General features: G+C 40.8%; 1 long non-coding RNA gene across 1 annotated transcript in view; it reads right to left on the bottom strand.

Annotated features, from left to right (window-relative positions):
* LOC148130036 (uncharacterized) overlaps positions 1–22,867 on the bottom strand; it is a 43,557-nt gene that overhangs the window by 8,306 nt on the left and 12,384 nt on the right. The window contains exons 2-3 of the long non-coding RNA XR_015750309.1: positions 21,295–21,382; positions 21,129–21,208 (exon numbers count right to left, since the gene is read on the bottom strand). This is a non-coding gene — a long non-coding RNA (uncharacterized LOC148130036). The remainder of the gene's footprint in view (positions 1–21,128; positions 21,209–21,294; positions 21,383–22,867) is intronic.

Raw genomic sequence — 22,867 nt, 5'->3', positions numbered from 1 at the left:
AGCCCCAGCCTTTCCCCACCTAGATAAATATTCCTTGCCTTCTTGTAAGCACTTACCTTTTTGCCTTTTCTGAAATCCTTTGCCAATTACTCTTCAGGTCACTTAAAAGTACAAATACATGTAAGTATTAATTTAATGCAATGTAAGAATTACCACCACCTCCTCCTGTTCTGACTCATCTAATTAACAGGTTGTTTAGGTGGGTTGAACACAGAAGCTGTACAAGAAAATGCAAGGGCTCTGTTTTATAGGCTGTGTTCCCACACTGCACTGGGCACAGTTGGCTTAACCATGGATTACTGGATAAAGTGCAGCAAGCTATTTTGTGCATGATGCTGTCAAAACAGAACCCACTCATATCTGTTCACAGGCTAAGTTCCCATACCACACTGAACAATGTTTTGTTTAACCAAGGTTCACCAAAGAAGCAAACAACAACAAAATAAGCAGCAAGATGTTTGCAAATCCCAACTTGCAAATCCCAATATGCAAATCACTTACAAAACATGCTAGATTGAAAAACAAATACCCACACACATTATAACTTATAATGTAAGAACCCAGTCACTGTCTGGGTCAGAATCCACTCAAAATTCACCTTCTGTTATAACAATTGGGCTGATTTATTTTAATATGTTTATGAGATGCCTAGAACAATGCAGGGAAAAGAGAGAATCTTAAACATTTGCCTGACAAGTTTGGATTTCATGTTCAGAAAACCACTTTCTGAGCATAGCAGAGGAGCTAAAATGATCTTAACCTAGAAGTCTCAGATGACACACGTTAACTCAATCCAATTTGGCAATTCCATGGCCTAGCTGAACTGATGATGTATTTCCCAAGCAACCTTTGATACTATCAATTACTCCTATTTGCTGGGAGGATTTAAGAAGATACTCTTGAGCTCTCTCTCCTCAGTGTTGGGAAAACCATACAGCTGGGTTTCTCACAATTCCAATTTTATTGAAAACTGTATAATATCCATTTTTTTCTCCCTGTTCTTATCATAAGGGTACCCTGACCTAAGGGTTTGGGGATCAGAGTTATTTACGAGCTTGGTGATAATAAAAAAAACATTATAAAAATAGGCTTCTTGATGGTGAGCAATTTAATCAAACTGAGAGTTGTCCAGGATCATCTGGTCTGCTCTGTTTTGAAAACTTCTTGGAACATTCAAGATTTATATGTGCTTTGAGATGATAGCAATTCTTGTGCTAACTATGACCACTTCCCTGAGCTCACTTTTGGAAAACACAATAAATTGCCAATGAGATTTGTTAGTCCTGCAGTTGTACAAAATTACTGGTTATCTTTTGATAGCTGAATGCAATGAAATTTCATTTTACTGTATACTGATTAGTGTACATTTAAAGTTCTATTCTGTCATAATCTAATCTAATCTAATCTAATCCACTGGGCCCTTCTCAGAAATAAAAGAGACAACATTAAGGGATTCCACTGCCATTTATTATGTTGGATGGCACAACTTTTAGGAAAAAGTGAATTAAGATCTGTTTTGGTTATACCTAAACAAAGCAAAACAAACCCATGTGGGTTTCTAAATCTGGACTCAGTTATAGCATGCAGCAAAATTTTAATTGCCTGCTCTCTGGACTGGTCAAATAAGCAGAAAGGGGGGATGTCCTTGATTTATGATTTCTCTCCGCCACCTTCTGTAAGTTGTATGTTTGGGGAGGCCACTTGTTGGGTGGAATGGCTCCCATTTGAACAAAAGGACCCCTCTGAGGTCCAATAAAGATCTTCCACAAAGCTTTCCTACAGAGCAGCACAAAGCAATTCCAGTGCTTTGGGGGTTATTTGGATCTGTTCCAACTGGCAAGGGCTGGGTGTGAGAGGCTGAGTTTGGGAAAAATCTGTTGGACTTGGTATGCAGAGTTTTCTAGGAAAGAGGGGGAGGGTTCTGCAATAGCAAATAAATAAGGAGGCAGACTAACCCATCCTTTGCTGGGGAGGATCCCAGAAATGATCCAGCAAGAAAAAATATTTACTTGAGAGTCTCATAAAATCTCAGAGGCCAAGTCCTAAGAAGATGAGAATCTGAAGAACAGGGTCTGTCCCATAAATAACACCAAAAATCTCTATTCCTGAAATAAAAACATTCCTTACTCTATATTCTTCCAATAAAAAGTGGCCATCCGTACATGCTTACTTACAGCAAACTTGGCTGCCACCTCAGTGAAATTTAGGGTAGGTAGACCAGGGGTGGGATTCAATTTTTTTTAATAACTGGTTCTGTGGGCGTGGCTTAGTTGGTGGGCGTGGCTTGGTGGTCATGTTATTGGCTGGGCGTGACCAACTCAATATCACTCACATCTAGGCACGCATCTCCTCGCCTGGCCTCTCATGACTGTGGGGATGCTGCAACAGTCATAAGTGTGAAAAATGGTCATAACTCACTTTTTTCAGTGCCATTGTAACTTTGAATGGTCACTCCACACAAGCAAAGTACCAGCAAAGGAGGGGGAAAAAACTCCAGAGAAGTTCCTGAGACAGGAAGTCTAGTCCTGCCAAGAATGTAATAAGGGTTAACGACGAGGCAGTTTCTGTAAGCAACACCAGAATGTTTCCTTCCTTACAGGATTAGGCCAGTAATTTCTTCTAACAACCGGTTCTCTGAACTGCTTAGAATGTTAACAACCGGTTCTAGCGAATAGGTGCGAACTGGTAGAATCCCACCCCTGAGGTAGACCCTAAACTCAGATTGCATGTTGCAATAAAATGCTGACTAGTTCCCAGCAATTGCAAATCACTTTTGCACTTCACTGTATCTCTCAAGAAAAGGGACAACCATACCTGAGACCATCCAACTCAAGTTCTTCCCTGTCCCTAAATGAAAGTGTCAAACCTACAGGTAGTCCTCAACTTACAACCACAATTGAGACCAAAATTTCTGTTGCTAAGTGAGATATTTGTTAAGTGAGTTTTGCTCCATTTTATTATTTTTCTTGCCAGTCGTTAACAACTGTGTTAATTTAGTAACACAGTTGTTCAGTGAATCTGGCTTCTCCATTGACTTTGCTGGCCAGAAAGTTGTAAAATGGGATCACATGATCCCTGGGACCCTGAAACTGTCATAAATATGAGTCAGTTGCCAAGCAGCTGAAATTTGACCACGTGACCATGGAGATGCTGCAATGATCATAAATATGAAAGACAGTCGTAAATCACTTATTTCAGTGTCGTAATTTTGAATGATCATGAAATGAACTGTTGCAAGTCAGGGATTTCCTCTTATGAGTTCTCTTTATGAATAATGCTACCTAGGAAGAAAAAGAAACCCAAAGGCTTAGGATATGCTCGTTGCTCAAAACTGCTGCATACAGCATGACTCAAAAGGGAAGTGTAACCAGACTGGGAGTAGAAGACTAACTACGCCTCCCAGTGTCCCTCACCATTGGTCATCTCAGCTGGAAAGGTTGAGAATGGTAGCTCTGCAACATCAGGAGGGTCACTGACTCCCTATCATTGACCGAAATGTTTTATTCCTTCCTGTAGACCCAGCTCATTGCATATTTCCTTCCTCTTAAGTTCAAAATACCTAGACAGTGTTGACTGAAACATAACCAAACCATATATTTCTGTAGGACCCACTGAGACAAAGCACTGCCTAGCACAGGGGTGTCAAACTTGATTTCATTGAGAGCCGCATCAGGGTTGTGTTTGACCTTGGGGGGCCGTGTGTGTGTGTGTGTGGCCAGCTTGATGTCACTCATGTCAGGGATGCCTGTGGTGGTCCAAGCACTCTGCCAGCCAACAGGCTCCTGAACTCCGTTTTCAGCTGCGACGGCCTCCTACAACCCTCAGTCAGTGAAAAAACAGCTTAGGAGGGCCTCCATTTTTGCTGGCAGAGGCACCGCAGCCAGTTCTTTGCTATTTCCAGGGGAGCCCCAGGGGCCAGATCTAAGCACCCTGTGGGCTGGATCTGGCCCCCGGGCCTTGAGTTTGACACCCCTGGCCTAGCAGAACAATGCTGGAATCTGGATTTCATTTGTGAAACTAAAAGATACTTTCCAAATTGCAGAAGATAATATTTACTCTCAACATTTATACTGGTTAGATCTCATCTTGAGAACTATGACCAGAACTGAGCACCAGAAGTCCAGGAGTCCAAAAAACTGGGACAGGATGCAGAAAATAGGGTCCCATAAAGAGTTTCAGAAACTGGGTATATATTTAGCTTTGAAAAGAACGGTTAAGGGAGATATAATAATACTTTTCAGGCATCCAAAAGGGCGGCTTGTAAAACAGCCAAGATTCTTCTCTATTGTCCCTGACTGCTACACATAGAATAACAGCCTTAAGCTACAAGAAGATTCTGGATGAATATTAGAATAAATTACCTAATAATAAGAGCAGTTTCATTACTGAATCAATTATGAAAGGAGATGCTGGACATCTCTGAAAAATGCTTTTATTGTATTCAGCTTCATCCACTAAACAAAGAATCAGATCTGATAGTTTAAAGACCCACCCATTTCACTCTAAAATGCCACAGCTAGATTAATGCTGGATGACATGGGCACTATCTGAGATTCACATGACTAAATGAAGATCTCATCAGAAAGCAAATTTTCCTTTAGGCTTGCTTTGAATCCTTGGGTTGTTTGGATCCCCTGCTAATCCAGCCCAGAGGGAAGGTCCAGCAATGCAGATTTTAGCAGCAAACATCAAGACTGTGATGCCCCCCCCCCCGCCTGCCTAGTGCCAATGCACTGTGTGTGACATAGCAAGTACTCACACTTATTCTCTAAACGCTGAGTGCCTGCCTCTCTCTCTTTCTCTCTCTCTCTCTGAATATGTTCTGATGAAAAGGAAAAACAGACTGTTCTGTCCCAGAATAGCAGCCTGAAACTACAGCACTGCTGAGGGTGATGGGCTCTTGAGGCAGCGGGTTGTACTCAGGAGCAAAGAATGTCCTCCTTCATTTAATCACCCCCCCTTCCTTTTCAAGCTAAATCCAACCAAGAAAAACTAAACACTGCTTGATTTCTGTCTACTTTTACAAATGAGGATATAAACAGGTTCTAGGCTAGGATGACTTTTTTTTCCTGGCCTGGTGAAAAATAAATAACATCCATCGTGTTCTTGTAGAGCAGAGAAGACCTCCAAATAAAATCTCTTTCCTGGGACAAAATGATCTTGGATCTGAACAAAACTTACTCTCGTTGCTCTGTATTCCTACTCAAAAGCAGCAATTTGTATTTATTCCTCTTAAGCCAGCTCCCCCCACACGAGCTCTTTGAGTTAAGAGTTGTTTCCGGTTCTTGTGTCAGTTTCCAGACCTTTTTGAATCCAGCTGTGACTTCCTCTGCTGGAAGGTGGGTTTGTGCTAACCTCAAGAGTGGCAATGCGAAAGCTTTGAAGGGCAAAGGCTGAAGAAAAAACAAGTCTCCTTTTCAAGAGCCCATTTCTCTCCATCCTCCCTGTCCATTTGTGCTAGAAAAGCATCATCTGAGCAGATGGGTCTACACCATCACAATGCACCACCTTCCAATTTTTATGGCTTAGGTTTGGAGCACTCTATGAGGCTATATGCCATCATCTGTGCCAGGTGACAGATAACTTTGTGTGCAAGGCAGTCAACTGTGTTTTTTTCATTGAGCCATGGCTAAAGAAACCATAGCTGGTGAAATCAAACCCTTGATGTGGGTTAACAACATTCTATTCTGAAAAAGATGTTGAGGTCGCGTCTTTTGGCCTTCCAAGAAGTCCTTCAAGACTTTATTACAAGGCCGTGCTTGAAGAATTGTGGGTTGATGGTAGCCAATATTTCTACCAGGCAATGCTGAAATCCTACCTGTCTTTTAAGTAGAACAGCATTTTTCAACCGTGGAAACTTTAAGACATGTGGACTCCCAAGATTCCCAGCCAGCCATGAGATGTTGAAGTCTACATCTCTTAAAATTTTTGAAGTTGGGAAGCACCGAAGTAAAAGGAGTACATGGGATTTCTATAACTACTGTGAGCTCTACTGGAAGATGAAGTTACTTTAGATTAGAATGCTTCCAACTTTTTAACAAGTTATAATACGGACATGAAGATCCCCAGTATATGTCATGGCAACCTTTGCTGATGTCAGACTGCAATTTCTACCCAGTGAATATTGCAATCTTTCTTCTAAATTGTTGCAAGCACTGTTTAGTAGAGAGGGATCTGCACTTTGAGAAAAGAACTGACAATTGATGAGAGCTTGTGCCTCTTCTGTCCTTTTATATAGACTCCCCTTTGCCTAGTTATCATTGCAGGCAAACGGATATTCCATGTGCAGGCAAAACACTCCTGACATCTCCCTCGTGCAAGAAACAGATTTACTGGGGAAAGTGGCTAAAAGTGTATGAAAATTTGCTCGCTACCCTTAAGGGAAAGGGAGAGGAAAGGGTTAACAGGCCAGGAACTGTCTTTAGAGGCGCTACTTCCTGCGCCAGGCTCTGGTGGTCCTCCACCCTCGAGAGCAAGGCTGTGGGGGCAGCACTGTGCATGTTTGGGAACGAATGATTGCATAGGGGAGGGAAATAACATTTTTTCAAAGAGGGCTCATAGTAATTGGTGTGATCCAATTACCCTGAAGAATCAAGGAACTGTTGCATCCTTGCTGGAACCGTGCCACACTTCTCTTAAAGAGTATGGAGAATTTGGTAGGAAAGAGAGTTGGGATCAGCAAAAAAAAAAGGGGGGGGGAGGTTTGCTGGAAGAATCCCAGGCAGAGATTAGGCTTTCTGCTGACTGCAGATGCACTGGACTGCCACCCCTATGCATCAGCATAGAAAGGCAGAGTTAGATTTGAGTGTTAATTACTGAATTCATGTAAAATGACATATTGAGACTGCAACACCCAGGAAATCTGGAATTGTGTAAAGGTACAGGAAGCAGACATACAAGGAATAGAAAGAATCCAACGTTTTGATTTAAGGTCATTTTATAATTCTACTGAAAGTGTTTGTGTATTTTTTTACAGAGATGCAAGGAGGTATACCCTTGCCTTTTTCCTGCCAGACCTGCCTAATGTGTGACAAACAAGTTCTGGCTGAGAGTGAAGCATTACATGTTCATCTCCACCTTCTCCCTCAGGAGCTCCGAGTGGCATAAATGATTCATTCTCCTCCTTTTCCCTCACGCTCAGAACAACAACACTATCCACAAGGTAGATCAGGTTGGGCGAGAACAGACCAGCAACAGCCTATGCAAATATTGAAGTCACCCTGCGAGCTGGGTGGCTCAGAAGGAGGAGAACTCCAGTTTCTCCACTCTTAATCTGGTAAGTCTATTTGGAACATCACTCTGGCTCTGCAGCTTGGAGAAAGGAGACAGGTCTTGCTCCCCAAAGAAAGAGCATGGAGAATTGTGGGGCTGGATTGAAGGATGTTCATGCTTCTAAATGTCCAACGAGTCTTTCCTCTGTCTCACAGCTCGACTTTCTAAGTGGAGAGGCTGGTCTCGAGAGAGACTTGTCAACAGTAAAGCTTTATCTAGTAAGCAATGATGATGCCAGTATGTGTGGCTAGGCAACAGCTGCAGCCAAGTCACCAGATCCCAGGAACAAGGAGTCACCCTTGTCTTGGCACAGACGCATCCAGTTCCAGCTGAGGCCATGGCTGGCGGTTTGCCATAGCCAGCAAGAAGGGTGCCCAGTGGCTTCTCTGCACAGAGAACAGGTTGCAAAGTTCTCCCTGCAGCTTGTACCGAGGTGCCAACTTCTGGCAACTACAAGCCCCAAACATGCACTGCATTCCAGTCAGTTAAGAAGCTATAAAAGAAATATGTATACTTGAGGAAAAGTGTCACACTAAAATTGAGTGACATTTGGAAAATCCTTGTCCTTAAAAAAAATGAGAAAAGGACTGGCAGGAGACAATCACCGATAATAAAAATTTGAATTAGAAGCCTAATTATGTTTCTGTGGCTCAGCAATCAATCAGCAATCAATCTCAACTCTGTTCAGGCACTTTGGCAGATCGAATGTCACCAGGCTCAAGGTTGACTCAGCCTTCCATCCTTCCGAGGTGGGTAAAATGAGGATCCAAATTATTGGGGGCAATAGGCTGACTCTGTAAACTGCTTAGAGGGGGCTATAAAGCATTGTGAAGTGGTCTATAAGTCTAAGTGCTATTGCTATTGCTGTCCTGCATTCTACCTGTTCTCCAAACAGGTAAGTTAACAGCAGAGGTTTCTTGGTAACAGGAAGCCCAGAGATAAACATGATAGCCACTGAGATGTTAAACACCTAGAAAAATCAAACAACTGTCCTTTCTGACTGTTATTTCATCTCTAGTTCTCTGTATGTGTTGTCAGGATCCACCAACACCCACTATCACCATGCAGAACTCAGTGGAGACACCATTTTTATTAAGCTGTTATTCAGCTTGGCCCCTGAGAAAATACTAAATTGCCTGTACTCTGAGTGTCTTGCAACCTCTAACAACTATTACAGCACAAAAAGAAAAGCCCAACATAGCATCCTGTTTTAAAAAGCTGAAAAGCTGAGGAAGAGAAGGCAGAGGGTATTTTGGGGGGAGTGTGTGTGTATGATGTATTGCCTTAACAAAGGTGTTTAAGCTTCCTTAGACAACGTAAAATGTAATCTGCTTTAGCACAGTGGCATTGTGGGAAATTTGACCTAAATGGCCGCATATAAATATCCTGGTAACTTTCCAGCCCAACAATTTTCCCCAACCTATGGTCTTTTGGGTCCTCAGTAGGCAGCTTTGACCTAAGGCTTCCTTTCTATATCTACTATGATCATGCCTAAGAATTCCAGACTAGTTTAATGTCAGTGCCTCAGGCTGTAACATAGACATGTTTCACAGCAACCTACACTCATGTATGTTGGGGTCACAACCCATACCAAGACTATCATATCACTCTGTGAACATAACTAGCATTACACAGGTGGAAAGCTCTTAATGTAGCACAGAAAATGGAAAAAAGAATGAAAGCCATTCTTCCTTCACATCTCTTCCAATATTATAACTTTTGTCAACAGGACAGTGTGGGTTTTTTTCTCTCTCTCATTCTGACATTTAGGTTCATTTTATAATATGATGATCAAGAAGAAGGGAAGGTAGGGAACTTAGAAAGACATTTTCCTTTCCCAGTTTTATTGTTTCCATTCCACAAGATGTGATAGGGTCATGGCTAAGACGATCCTGATGAGGTCAATATTCTACAGTTAATATGCCAAATCATAGGAAAATATTAACTCTCAGGACTAGGTTCTCAAGGGTAATTGTCTGGCGTTCATTAGCTCACAATCTGTGGACTATAACCACTTGGGTGACCTGTCATGCATATATTATTACATGCAATAAAACATGGGGTAGAGGATCTGTAAAAATGACTTACCCCCTTCCCAACCAATAGCTCTCCTTCCATAGATTTTATGTCCCTGTATTTCAGAGGAAGAGAGTTTCAATGTTCAATGTGAAATTCCAACTCTGCATGGATTTTATGTAAACATAGAGAGCACATGGACATATATTACAACTTCTGAGTTATGTGTTAGTTAGTGAGATGGATAAGTAAGGAGCCTGAATGAATGTTCATGTCCAGTATGAATGGACATAAAATAAAGTGAAGAATTCCATCTGCTGCAAATGATATTAGCCTGTAAAGTGTATGGCTTACACTACTGGAGAATGGAAGAAGAGATAAGGAGCTATATGTTTAAGTGTAAAGAAAGGAGCTTCTTTTCTAGCAGCTAGTTTAACTTCAATATCAGACTAATAGTGCACCCTCTTCTACCAACCTATTGGGCTGGATGAACTAATTAACCATAGGTAGTCAACATGTCAATGCACACTCAAGCAAATTGTGCTCTAAATATAGTTTTAATGTTTTAAATTCACCTCCCAGAACTGTTTGTGGGGGAAATAGGAAGAAGAAGAAAGAATATTATGTATGCTTGCTGCCTTGAGTTTTTTAATAAAGTAATAAAGGCAAGGTAAACACTGATTAAATAAACAATACATATTATTCTAGACTTGCACTGTGTTTCTAATGCTTATTCCACTTTTTCTGAAGTGTTTAACCCAGGCATCCAACTGCTGCCCTGGGCATCAAGTATTGCAGCCCCGTAAGATTATAAACTTTTATCAATTGAGACATTCTTGGTGCTCTCTGAGTTGGGTTGTTTTCTTGCAGATGTTTCATTACCCAAACTGTGTAACATCACCAATGCTCAGTAATGAAACATCTGAAAGGAAACAACCAAGCTCAGTAAACACCAAAGACCCCTCATTTCAACTCTGAGCTACAAATATTCTTCTTTATTGGTATTTTTAACATTATTATGTGCATTTATATCCATTAACTATATTATATATTTTATATGAGGCTCAGGACAATTCCTCTTCGCTCAATACAGCCCATGTCTGACTTAATCAGATTCCCTTGTATTTACTTTTAATTGATAACAGCAAACAAGAACTCACAAGAGGGAGAAACTATGTCTGTATCACATTATTTCCCATTTTAACAAGTCTTGTGCCATTTCTCTTCATTATATGTGAGTCAGATTAGAGTCCATGGCTTTTCACCAGGGAAGTTAGCTCTAGATGACTTTGAAATAAATGGAAAAAGTAAGGTCTACAATCCTTCAGATTATCAAATGCTGATCACCTGTAAATTAGACATGGCAATTGCTCAGTGGACACAGTTTGCTGGATTTAGGATTGCTTCTGGCAGAGTTTTCAGAGGAATGGGTTCAAAGAGTACAACTGACAGGAAGCAATAAGGAACTCCCTAGTAACAGGTAGCTGCTGGTGATTGGAAATTGGTCAGGCTGCTAACGTTATTTGCTAAGTATATTCATGTGAAGTTAGGATGGTATTCACATAGATGTAGCTGTAAATCAGTCCCAGGTTAATTGTAACTGGGACTCTGCCTGTGAGCTAGAACTAGGTTGTAAAAATAGGAGTATTAAGAAAACTGTAGTAAACTGTATGCATTATGAAAAACATCTATGAAAATGCTTATGGCTTTTCATGGATGCTTTAAGAAAGAAAGCATTTCAAACTCATACAAGAAATAGGATGCAGCAAATTCAAGCTTGCGTGTGTGAGAAATTGAGTGAAACCGAATTTCATGGAGTTCTATTTATTCTGAGGACTTCTTTGCTGGAGGAATGAGACAGAACTTAAGAAAGATTGTAACCTGCTTAAAGAAACAATCCTAAATGAAGCTGCTGCTATGAAATAATATATGTTGCTTATGCTCTGTGTGTGAAATGCTTAATTTAAGAAGTATATCTAAATATGTAGCACTTGGGACACGGAAGAAACATAGTAGACAGCAAAAGGCAGGTGTGAAGAACAGCTAGCTTTTATCTTCTCAAAGAAACAGCCAGCGTTTCTTCAAACTCACAACTTGTCTTTCTTGCTGCCATATGAGACAGTTGCACTTGGGTCCCTCTTTTTCTCTTAAATATGTTAAGATCTGGAAGCTGGAATTCCTTACACCCAACCAACTTCCCTCTTCCCTCACTCTTCAAGCTGCTTAATTACTTTTGCACTTAAAACAATGGGGGGTCATCACTTGCCCTAATAACATTATTAAGTTATTCCTGTTCTTTATTTTTCTGCAAGCACTATGTAATCAGCACAAAGCAGTAATTAATTATGAATCATTGCCATAAAAAAAATCACACCAAACACACATATTGAATGAACGAATCAGGGGGTGTACAAAATAGTCGGCAGCCTAGTCTGTTTATAAAAATAACTGCCTGTGATAATCCTTGGCGATCAATCTAGGCATTGTAGGCCAGTGTATAATCACATTACTGTTTTTCAATCATTCTCCCACATTGTCCAAAACAAGCTTCAACCTGTCCCAGCAGGAGCTAGCTAGTTAAGGGAGCCAAGAAGTCCTTGATCTCCATGAAAGCTGGCAGGAATTACAAAAGAGGTTGGATGTAACTCGAACACTTTAGAACCACTCTACGCTTGCTACATTAATCATTCTTGGATCGGTTTTGTACAGATAAAAAAGTGGAGGAAAATAATTAATTAATCTCAGAAGACACAGGAACCATAAGCTGCCTTATATGAACTCAAGTTAATATCATGATATGCTCAGCTCTAGACTGTTGACTAAGCTGGCTGAATTCATTATAAACCATCAACTATGACTGCAAGAATTGGGTTCATTATGCAAGTATGTGAGCCCAGGGGTTGGTTTTTCATTTTTGTTTTTGGTCCATTGAGTTTCCAACTTTTCTAGGAGCAATTTTCCAAAGTTTAATGACACAGTTGTTCCCATTTTATGTTCCCTAGTGGGAAAAATGTAGGGAGGAACAGCATTTGGGAATTTTTGCACATAACATATCTCCTTTATCATTGGGTTGTCTTTCTTCCCCTTTGACTTCAGGAAAATATGGAATTATTCACCAGCCCTAAGGTTCCTGGATTCACAGCATGATCTCTGCAGTCTTACCCTTGGTTCCATGTTCAATTAAATGTGATTGTAATTTCTGGACATATTTTAAATTGAAAAAGTAAATCAAATGGAAGCTATCTTAGCAAATCAGAAGCCTCAACCATAACTTTCATTTCCCATAATCTTTCCCATCCAGCATATATACCAGAGGCATTTTTAAGTGAACAGAAGGAACAGAGATAGAAACCCTGTGCTTTAGGAGGGAAATGGGCCCACCTGCATATTCTCTCTCCCCTCCCTATGAAAAGAAAAGAGACAAAAAGAGACAGGGTGGCAGCATGTCTCCAGGAAAAATATAGAGCAATGTCACCCCTTTTCTTTTGGTAAATCAGTGTTTTGTCACTGACTATGCTCTTCGAAAGAGTTCATTACATGCCCTCAACATTTCAAATATACCCACTAGCACAAACCACTTGGTGACCACCCCCATGTTCTCAGTTGTATTGTGGAATCACTGGATGAAGGAATAGGGCCCCTCTAGGAGGAATAAAAAGATATTACAGATTGAAGTTGATTGGGGAAGGGAACATCTAAGGTCAAACCCTTAAGTCTAAATCTGCCATTTCCCCAAGTGAAGGCAGACAGACTGGCAGAGATTCTTGTGATCTAGATGATCAACAATAAAACATCTACTTGGGTCTCTTCAAGTGGTTCTAGTTATTTCCACATGACAATTTCTTTCCCAGAGAAATTTGTTAGGGTCTGCTATTGCTAATGGCTGGGATCCGAGTCTCACCACTACAGGTGATGGGGAACAACAGAAGATGGTGCATCCTATAGCCTTGCATAGGTATCTTCTTGCCTCAGTAGAAAAAAAGAGGCTCAACTAGAGACATTTGTCGTGATCCGTTAGAATCCTTTACATTAATCTATATTGGACATTTGTATTCATACTATAACGTATGTATGTACATACTATAATGTATAAGGTTACTATCACAATTTTCAATCTAACAGAAGCTAACATTTAACTCTTCTGTTATGAACACAGGACATATTTTAGGTTTTTTTTCTCAGCGAGGTGGGTTTATTTTTCCTCTATTCCCACAGTCGTTAGAATTGATCCTCCCTCTTTGGTATTTGAAATAATTACTCCAATTGAGTCTTCAAACTATACTTGTCCAAAATTGCATGTGCATCACACAAATCTTTCAGACTAGATGCCCAGAATTTCCAACAGAAAAGTTGATTGTTCTTTCTCTAATGGAAAAGGTTAAGTTTCCAAAGGGCCAGTTCTAATTTGAAAACATATCAACTTACAAACATTATTTCTTGCAATAAATCCTAAAATAATATTTGACAAAAATATGCATTAACTAAACAAGGATTATAGGGTTGGGCTTTACTAATTAAGTCTGTGCAAAGCAGGAGCACTGACAGCAAATACGTTCTCACTTTTTCCAACTACTATCCCTCTTTATTGTTGATTTTCTACAATCTCTTCATGGCTAGAAAATCTTCATTCTCCAATTCTTATTCCCCCCAAAAAAATTTTTGACTATGCAACCTACTGGTGACAGTAGTTTATAGACAATAGTGTAAGACAAATATTGGCAATTAATTCTGCAAGATAAGTCATATTTAACAATATGATCTGAACCATGTACTTTGCAATTTATGTTCATAAAGTGAGTCCACAAAAGAATTGACAAATTCTTAAAATAACTGAGTAAACAAAGCTGCTTTCAAGTGATTCCTGAGAATCACTTCTCAAGAATCACTTGAAGCAGCTTTGTTTATACTCGTTTTATAGATCTACAACTTCTAGTAATGTTGGTGTTGCATTAAAAAATGACAATACCAGCATCTGGTGGACCTGCAGGGTTCATGAAGGCCTCTGATCTCACAAGTAGGAATCAAATAATTTTGAATTTCTGGGATCTTCTGATCTGGCTACTGCTATTCACAATGCCCTCCAGGACAAACTGTTCTCAAGCACTGATTAGAAATGTCACTGGATACAGATGCAAAACCACGCTTCTGAAAGAGATAAGACCGAATGTTTATTGTACAGGTAGTCCTCAACATAAGACCCAACTGAGCTCAAAATTTGTTGCTAAGTGGGACATTTTACGAGCTTTCCTGCCACAGTTGTTAAGTGTATCACTGCAATTGTTAGTAACACTATTGTAAAGTGAATGTGGCTTCCTCGTTGACTTTGCTTGTCAGAAGATCGCAAAAGGTGATTATATGACCCCGAGAGACTGTAAACTTCCTAAATATGAATCAGTTGCCAAGAATCTGAATTTTGACCATGTGACTATAGAGATGCTGCAATGGTCATGTGACAAACGGTCTTTTTTCAGTGCTGTCAAACTTCAAATGGTCACTAAACAAATGGTTGTCAGGTCAAGGACTGCCTGTATGTTCCTTGCTCTCACCTTTTCTACCTGTTCATTTCTGAGTGAAACTGAAAGGGCCTATTTGGCATGCTAAAATGCCTAAATGGCCTTCCTCCGGATTATTCTGCCTCCCACCCTGAGATCTTCTGAGAGGTTCACGCAAGTTACTGAGCTATAGAACAGTTTTGTTGGGATCCAGCCTAGCCAGCTGTGTGAACAGAGCTAGTGTGGTTTGCCATCCCCAGTTATAGTTTAGGACTATGCTTTTTGCCTGCTGTACTTCTCCCAGACTGAAGATAAACCTAAGAGTTTCTGAAGAGTGTTCCTTAAAAAGTTGGGTTGGGGAAGAATCTGAAGTAAAGAAAAGACCAGGAGTCTAGCTTTGGGAATCATAGCCAGATAGCTTACAGTTTTTGCACCACTAGCATTTCCAGGTGGTAAATGGCTGCTGTGCTGCTCCATTCTCTCTGAACATATGGAAACTGCCTTTCCATCATCAAAGCAGCTCTAAATGATAAGCAGGATTCAATCCTGCCTCTCCTGACAGTTTTCCTTTTTATAAGATGCTTTTCCGGGGAATATGCTCTCAAATGCACAGGCTGGCACTGATTCTATCAACCACCCACCCATCTGGCTGCACTCTTTAATGCATTTTATGGGATGCAAAGGGAACCGGCTTATGGGGCTCTAGCCTAGTTGCAGGTTATCCTGTCAGTCACTGTCACTGCAGAGTCTCTCTCTCTCTTTCTCTCTCTCTCTCCCTCTCCCCGCTTCCCTCCCTCCCAAGAGCTGCAATGCCTTTCAACTGGGAAGGGGATGACAGACCAGTGGGCTAAAGCTAATCAGCCCTGGGAATGCCAAGAGTGAGCAATCCCCTTTTCTCCCCCCACAAGAGCTGACATTATTATCAGCACCTCGCTTCTAAATTGTGAAAAGGGGAGACTTGAGACTTCCCACCTTTGCTGCAAGGAAGAAGCAAGGACCCAGGAGCAATGACTTGCATATTGCTGATTGATGCATAATGTATGGGCCAAACTGCAGCCAGTCAAGTTGTGATGACGGTTGGGGAGGAAGAGCACCAATCCACCAAACACTCAAAATGTACCCCCTTCAGTCACTGAAATAGAAGGCTTTAAAATAGAATAGAAGGCTTTAAAATGGCAACTAAACTGTGTACAAAAGGGTATGCATGCTTTTATGCTAGCCTATCCCAAAATGGTTGTATTGGGTGATAGAATTGATTGATTGATCAATTTCTATAGCCACCCATCTCAGTCAGTGACTGAAGGTAGTCCCCAACTTATGACCACAATTCGGCCCAACATTTCTGTTGCTAAGACATTTAAGTGAATTTTGCCCCATTTTATGACCTTTCTTGCAACAATTGTTAATTGAATCACTGCAATTGATAAGTTAGTAACCTAGTTGTTAAATGAATCTGGCTTCCCCATTGACTTTGCTTATCAGAAAGTTGCAAAAGGGGATCACATGACCACATGCAACCATCATAAATACGAGTCAGTTGCCAAGTGTCTGAATTTTGATCATGTAACCATAGGGATGCTGCAATGGTCATGTGAAAATTGGTTGCAAGTCATTTTTTTTCAGTGCCATTGTAACTTCAAACGGTCACTAAATGAACTGTTATTAAATCAAGGACTACCTTGAGATTACAGTATCTCTGGAGCGCTCAATGAAGTGTAGCACTACCATGGCTTTGGCTGATCCTGAAGCCTAAGTTGCCCTGAACATTTGCTTGTGAATGAATGTGAAAAGGGTTAAATACACAGGGAGTAGCCGTAGTAACTACACTGAATGACTTTGGTTTTCATCCCTCTGAAAATGTGAGTGAAATCGATTTAGTTCTGACCAGATCTTGCTCCTCTGTACTGGCCCAGCCTCCTAAAGGGAGTGCAGCCTTCAGCACCTTATTCAACATTGTGGGCTTACTTATAACCGGATTTCTTCAAGAAGTGCTACAGATCTGGTGAGAGGGACAAACCTTCGCAAGAGAGGCTTTCTTCACAAAGGGGCAATTCATCACTGCCATGGTGCTGCACAGATATACAGGTAGTCCTTGACTTACAGGGGTTTGTTTAGTGACCGTTCGAAGCTAAACAGCATTGAAAAAGTGACATGACCATTTTTCACTCTTACGACCATAGCAGCATCCCCTGGTCACTTGATCAAAATTTAGGCGCTTGGCAACTGGTTCATATTTATGATGGTTGCAGGGTCCCAGGGATCATGTTTTCCCCTTTTGCGACTTTCTGAACAAGCAAAATCAATGGGGAAGCCACATTCACTTAATAGCCGTGTTACTAACTTAACAACTGCAATGATTCCCTTAACAACAGTGCCAAGAAAGGCCGTAAAATGGAGCAAAGCTCACTTAACAAATGTCTCATTTAGCAACAGAAAATTTGGGCTCAATTGTAGTCATAAGTTGAGGACTACCTGTATATTTCAGATATTCCCATCTCTCTTCTAGGACAGGAAGCTAAAAGGAGAAGAATCTGTAGTTTTGGATCTTGGCTGGAAAATCTAATCTGGTTAGCAGGGCCCTTCCCCCCCACTGGAGGAATTCAGAGCTGCTCTGACCCAGATTTTCAAAAACCTCCCAGTCCACAACTGATCAGATGATACTCCTCCATAGCTTCTCCCCGCCCATCTCTGGCCTCTCATCTCAACTCTTTCCCTTTTTTTTTTTCCAGAATACCAGCAGCTCTCCCAGCCCAGTTTCCTGATTGTTCTCACTATAAACTAAAAAAAAGGCAAGAGAAAAGTTGCTAAACCAAAAACACTACCATACCATCGCTAGAAAATTAGGAATACTTGATAAACAACCGGCCTCTTTCTCAAATGTACCTTATTCCTACTTATAAAGGAGAGTTAAGTCAACCAAGAGGGAAAACATCTATTTCCTTCTAACTTGCAGCAGTTCCATAATAATTAGCCAATATCATTTGCATGTCACAATTCCCTTTCAATCCATGTTGTATGTCTGTGAGTAAGCAGGGACCAAGAAAGGGAGTGATTGTGTGCTCAAAGCGTGTGTCAGGGTGAGGGAAAACCCAGCCCTGGTCCACTCCTCAGTTGACTTAATACTACCTAAACATCAGAAAACAAATAAAAGTCCATTCAAAAGGGTGTGAATTGGCTTGAAAATGCTTCTAACTCCCCACCCCGGCCCAAACTCAGTAACTCTGAACCCACCACCTTTACTAGATTTCAAAGTTCCCCACAGCATACATAGTAACCCATGAAGAACATACAGCATTTGAAGAAGTTGTGGGTGGGGGGAAATAACTTCCTGAGATGATACAAATCTTCGCCTTGGGAATCCCCCAAGGAATGGGATACAGCACTCTTCTTCCAAGTAAAAGCAACTCTAACCCCAGCCCTCTGGAGGGGAGGGAGTTGAGAGAGAGAGAGAGAATCTTGTAATATTTTGAACTATGCAATTTCAAAGAAGGTAGGCAGATAAATAATAGCTGCTGTCCAAATCATACATTCGCCACAGCTTTCCCAATTTCTACTGAAGTCTGAGTCTGAGTCACTTTTCAAAATACTAATTTCTCAGCACTGGAAACGTCCACATCTAATCCCCACTGTAATGTCCTATGTGTACAACAGTAACAAGAAGAGAACAAGAATAGGTCAAGCTATTCTCCAAAGCACCTGAAGGCAGGAAAAGAAGCAATGGATGGAAACTAATCAAGGAGAGAAACAACCTAGAAGTAAGGAGAAATTTCCTAAGAGTGAAAACAATTAATCAGTGGAATGGCTTGCCTCCAGAAGTTGTGAATGCTCCAACACTGGAGATTTTAAAGAAGAGATTGGACAACCATTTGTCCAGAATAGTATATAGTCTTGAGCAGAGGGTTGGATTAGAAGACCTTCAAGGTTCTTTTCAATTCTGTTATTCTAAGATGAAGCCACTCCACCAACTTCAAGGTACAGAAAATGCCATGTTTTCAACGCTTATCTACAATGCTTCCAAAGTTTTCTTACAACTCTGGCAGTATTTGGAGGTTTTCTTCTATTTAGCCCAGAATATCTGAGATAACCTTTTTGGTAAAGTTCAAAGCTGTTTAGAAAAACAAAACCACAACTGAAAACCCAACAAAAAACCCCAACAAAATACATCAAGGGCAAGCCATATGCCAAGGCAAGGCATATGTCCTAATGAATTAACTGAACATGAGCAGGCTTTTCTGCATAGAAACCTGTGGTGTATCTAAAGTTTGACATAAAGTCTAAACAATTCGTTTCCCTGGATTAGTCAAAAAGATAAGGATGTCTCACATTAGTTAGAAATTCTTGTTAACCATTAGTAATAGTAATAACGATTCTTATTTTGGTCAATCCATCTCTTTTGAACCATGTTTTGAAGATCATTCTCCATGTCCTGTACAAAGCTTAGGAAGGAAAGACTGCCAAAAACTGTAGAGTGAGTTGCACTCCTCCTTTTGAAAAGTCAGATGTTGACTCCTATATGAAGATGACATCAAATATATCAAGCCCTCTAAACAACAGCTTTACAAGATCAAACAATGTAGAAAAAGTTCAGCAGCACCTATGGAGATGTAATGGACACAGAAGTGAATTACTTCCAAGATTAAAAAGGAGATTTCTCAGCTTGAATAGCCAAGGAGTCCCTCAGAGGATGTTCTTCCAAGTCCTACCTGTTATGGATTTCCTGCCTAAATTCCAAATCCCTATTCAGCCATAACCCTCAGCACTAGGTTCAAACAATACACTAAGCCACAGGTATCAAAACTAAATCATGTCACGTGACGTATTGCAACATTTTTTTGCCTTTGCAGAGCAGGGGTGGGCGTGGCCTGTGTGTGATGCATCCGGCCCAAGGCCGCCAGTTTGACAGGCCTGCACTAAGCTAGCCACTAAGCTAACCACTAGCCCACAATAGATGGATTCCTATTGAGCTCCAAATCAAATAAACCACATTATAGCTTCCTGTAAGGTGTGAACTCAGTTGTCATTTGTCTGGCATAGTATTGTCAATCTAATGTCACAAGGCTGTTCTGAGGCTAAAATGGGAAAAAGGAGAGAACAATGAGATCTTTGAAGACACATGTTATATAAAGAAGAAAAACTGCAAGTTCTTTGGAGGGATGAGATAAATATTTCAGGGTGATGATGTCTCAGTTGAGCTAGGTTACTCAGCCACAGCAAGACAACTCGCTCTTTCCTCCTGTCTCAGTTAAAGTAAATCCACGCAATTATTTGGCAGAGAGAAGAACTTAAAATCCAGTGTGAGTCATGACTTCATGTCAGGTAGTTCTCAAGTGAATCAGAAGCATTCTAGTTCCCCGGAACCAGAACAAAAAATTTCAGCATGACACATTTTAAAGAAGGAAGAAGGCAGTTGTCCAGGAGAGGTTGATAATTAAGACTCACTAAGAAGCATCTGGAGATGATGCCTCTATTTGAGTACAGACCTCATAACGCCACACCAGAAGGAGAAAAGACAGCCAAGTCAAGACGTCAACAAAACACTTTCCTTCTAATATTAGCAAATGTGGGAATGAGGGAGGCTGACTGGCCCTTAGGGAAGGAAAATCAAAGAAATTAAGATTAACACAAGAGAACAATCTGTCTTTGCCAGAATGTTTAGCATTGAAGTAGGAGCCTTGCTGAAGTCTACAGTGCCAATATGTATTAGACCTGCTTTGTTACTAGTTGGATCTCTCTGTGAATGGGAGACAGCAGGGCTGGAAAAAGGGCAGAAAGGAGCATCTAAAATGATTACAAGCAGAACAGCTCCTTGCTAAGAAAGACAACATGTCTTGGACTTTTTAAGCTAAAGGCAGGCAAGGTGAGAGAGGAAACAGACTACAGCTTAGAAAATGAAGACAAAGAGGGTTTTCTCCATTTCTAGCTACATAATCATTCAGGATCAGCCAAGTGAATCTAAAATCCAGAAGATTTCGGTGTGGTAAAAGAAAGAAGCTCTCTGTTTTTGGAAAAGACACAGAATGGAATCCATCACCAGAGACAGTCAGCCATTTAGGTAACTTCAAAAGGTACAATCCTTGAGGACTATCTATGTTTATTACTCGCACACTGAGGGCTGTTTACTCTCTTCTTCAGTATGGCAGGCAGACAACTGAAAGAGGCACCAGCTGCTGGGAAAGTAATAGCAGAAATAGGCTGCTAACCACTGGTTCTGCACAGATGTAAGGTGGAAAGGAAAGATAAAAATAGCCAAGAAACCTAATCCTTGCTGCAGGATTTGGCTGGCCACAATGAAACACAGAATGCAAGACTAGATGAACTGTTGGTCTGTTTGAGCAGTACCTCTCTTACCTGGCTTATACCACCTTCTTTCCTCTTTTTGCCTTCAATCCATGCCAGACAGATGGGTAGCAAAGTCTTGTTCTTTTTCCCTAGGCAGGAAATACCAGGTTTAAGCAAAGGCCAGTTCTCTCCCCCTCACCCCACAGTCAATTCTGTCTAATTACTCCCTCCTTACCCTCAGGCTCTTTGTAATGGGAAGCATTCCTGCAGCCTTCAAAGGCAAGTCCTCCTCCATTAAAGGCTTGCGGGGTTTTGGCCCCAAGCTGAATGGAAGTAAAAGGCAGAAATATTTGCTTGCTTTCAAGTATAGTGCAAAAAAATCTTCAAATCAAGTGATCTAGTGATTACATGAAACATCCACATAGATTCCTTGACAGCAGTATACAGGTAGTCCTCAACCTAGAATCATTCATTCAGTGACTGTTGGAAGTTACAAGAGCACTGAAAAAAAGTGACATGACCGTTTTTCACACTTCGACACCCATGGTCACGCAATTGTATTTCAGGCGCTTGGCAACTGGCATGTATTTACAACAATTGCACTCTGATCACCATTTGTAACCTTCCCAGTCGGCTTCCAACAAGCAAAGTCAATGGGGGAAGCCAGATACGCTTAATGACCACATGATTCACTTAACAACTGCAGTGATTTGCTTAACAATTGTGACAAAAAACGGTCCTTGCATCACACCCATGCCAGAAGCACTGAGGTGCTTTTGGGTTGAAAGGACATCCAGTTGGGGGCTACTTTCATGTCTCCAGCAGGAGCTGGAGTGAAGGACAGAAGCTCACCTCATGGCAGCACTCAGGTCTCAATTGTGGGCTTGCTACTAGTCAAGCCACCGTCCTAACCACACGAGCACCGTGCTCCTAAAAAAAAGTCATAAAATGAGGCAAAACTCATTTAACAACTACCTTGCTTAACAATGGAAATTTTGAGCTCAATTGTGGTTGTACAACAACTTGTAGAACTATATGGCCATCAGGCTGTTTTCTCAACTTCCTACTTTAGCTTCTGACATTCCACTGAGTTCTCCCACTGTCAGAACTACTAGGAAATCAACTCCACAGAAAGACCAGAACTACATTTTATTGAGATTGGCTATACTAACAAGAGCCAGTTTAGTATTAGGGATATGGATAAGGCATCAGATTGGGAACCTAGAGACCATGAGTGCAAGTCCTGCCTTAGACAAAGAAGTTAGTTGGGTGATCTTAGTCACTGTCTTTCATTCCTAGGAAGGAGGCAATGGCAAACTACTTCTGAAATCTTGCCAAGAAAACTCCAGTGACTTTTCTAGGCAGTCTCCAAGACACAATTGAAAAGAAGGAAAACAATCACACAGAATCTTGCAAGTCTGATTGTGTTGCTGTACCTTCTCCCTCAGTGAATCAGTGTCTGCCTGAACAGCTTCCAAATATTGCTTCATTTTCTTTGTCTAGGGAATGGTTCTTGCATATTTCTGTCAAAGTTGCCTCTTTTATTTCCTACACTCATCTAAGAACTAACTAGGCCAGACCTGATTTACCTTTGAAATCCAGGTAAGACAAAGGGTAGCATTCTGTATTTGTATTCATTATTAAAATGAACCCTGTTTAGTCCCCAAATTAACAAAAGAACTCTAAGAGTTGCACAAAATTGCTGTGTGAGAGAGATAGACAGTTTTCAAATTTGATAGATTAAATAAATGAAATATATCTTTGTTGTTGTCCATCAAACATTCCTCTTTGGTCATAAACCAAAATAC

The sequence above is a fragment of the Notechis scutatus genome, chromosome 7 (assembly GCF_049901735.1).
Source record: "Notechis scutatus isolate UNSWTSFEM ecotype Mainland chromosome 7, rNotScu1.2, whole genome shotgun sequence".
NCBI classification, from domain to species: Eukaryota; Metazoa; Chordata; class Lepidosauria; order Squamata; family Elapidae; genus Notechis; species Notechis scutatus.
Note: the sequence above shows the minus strand (reverse complement) of the source record. Positions and strands in the feature narration are given on the sequence as shown.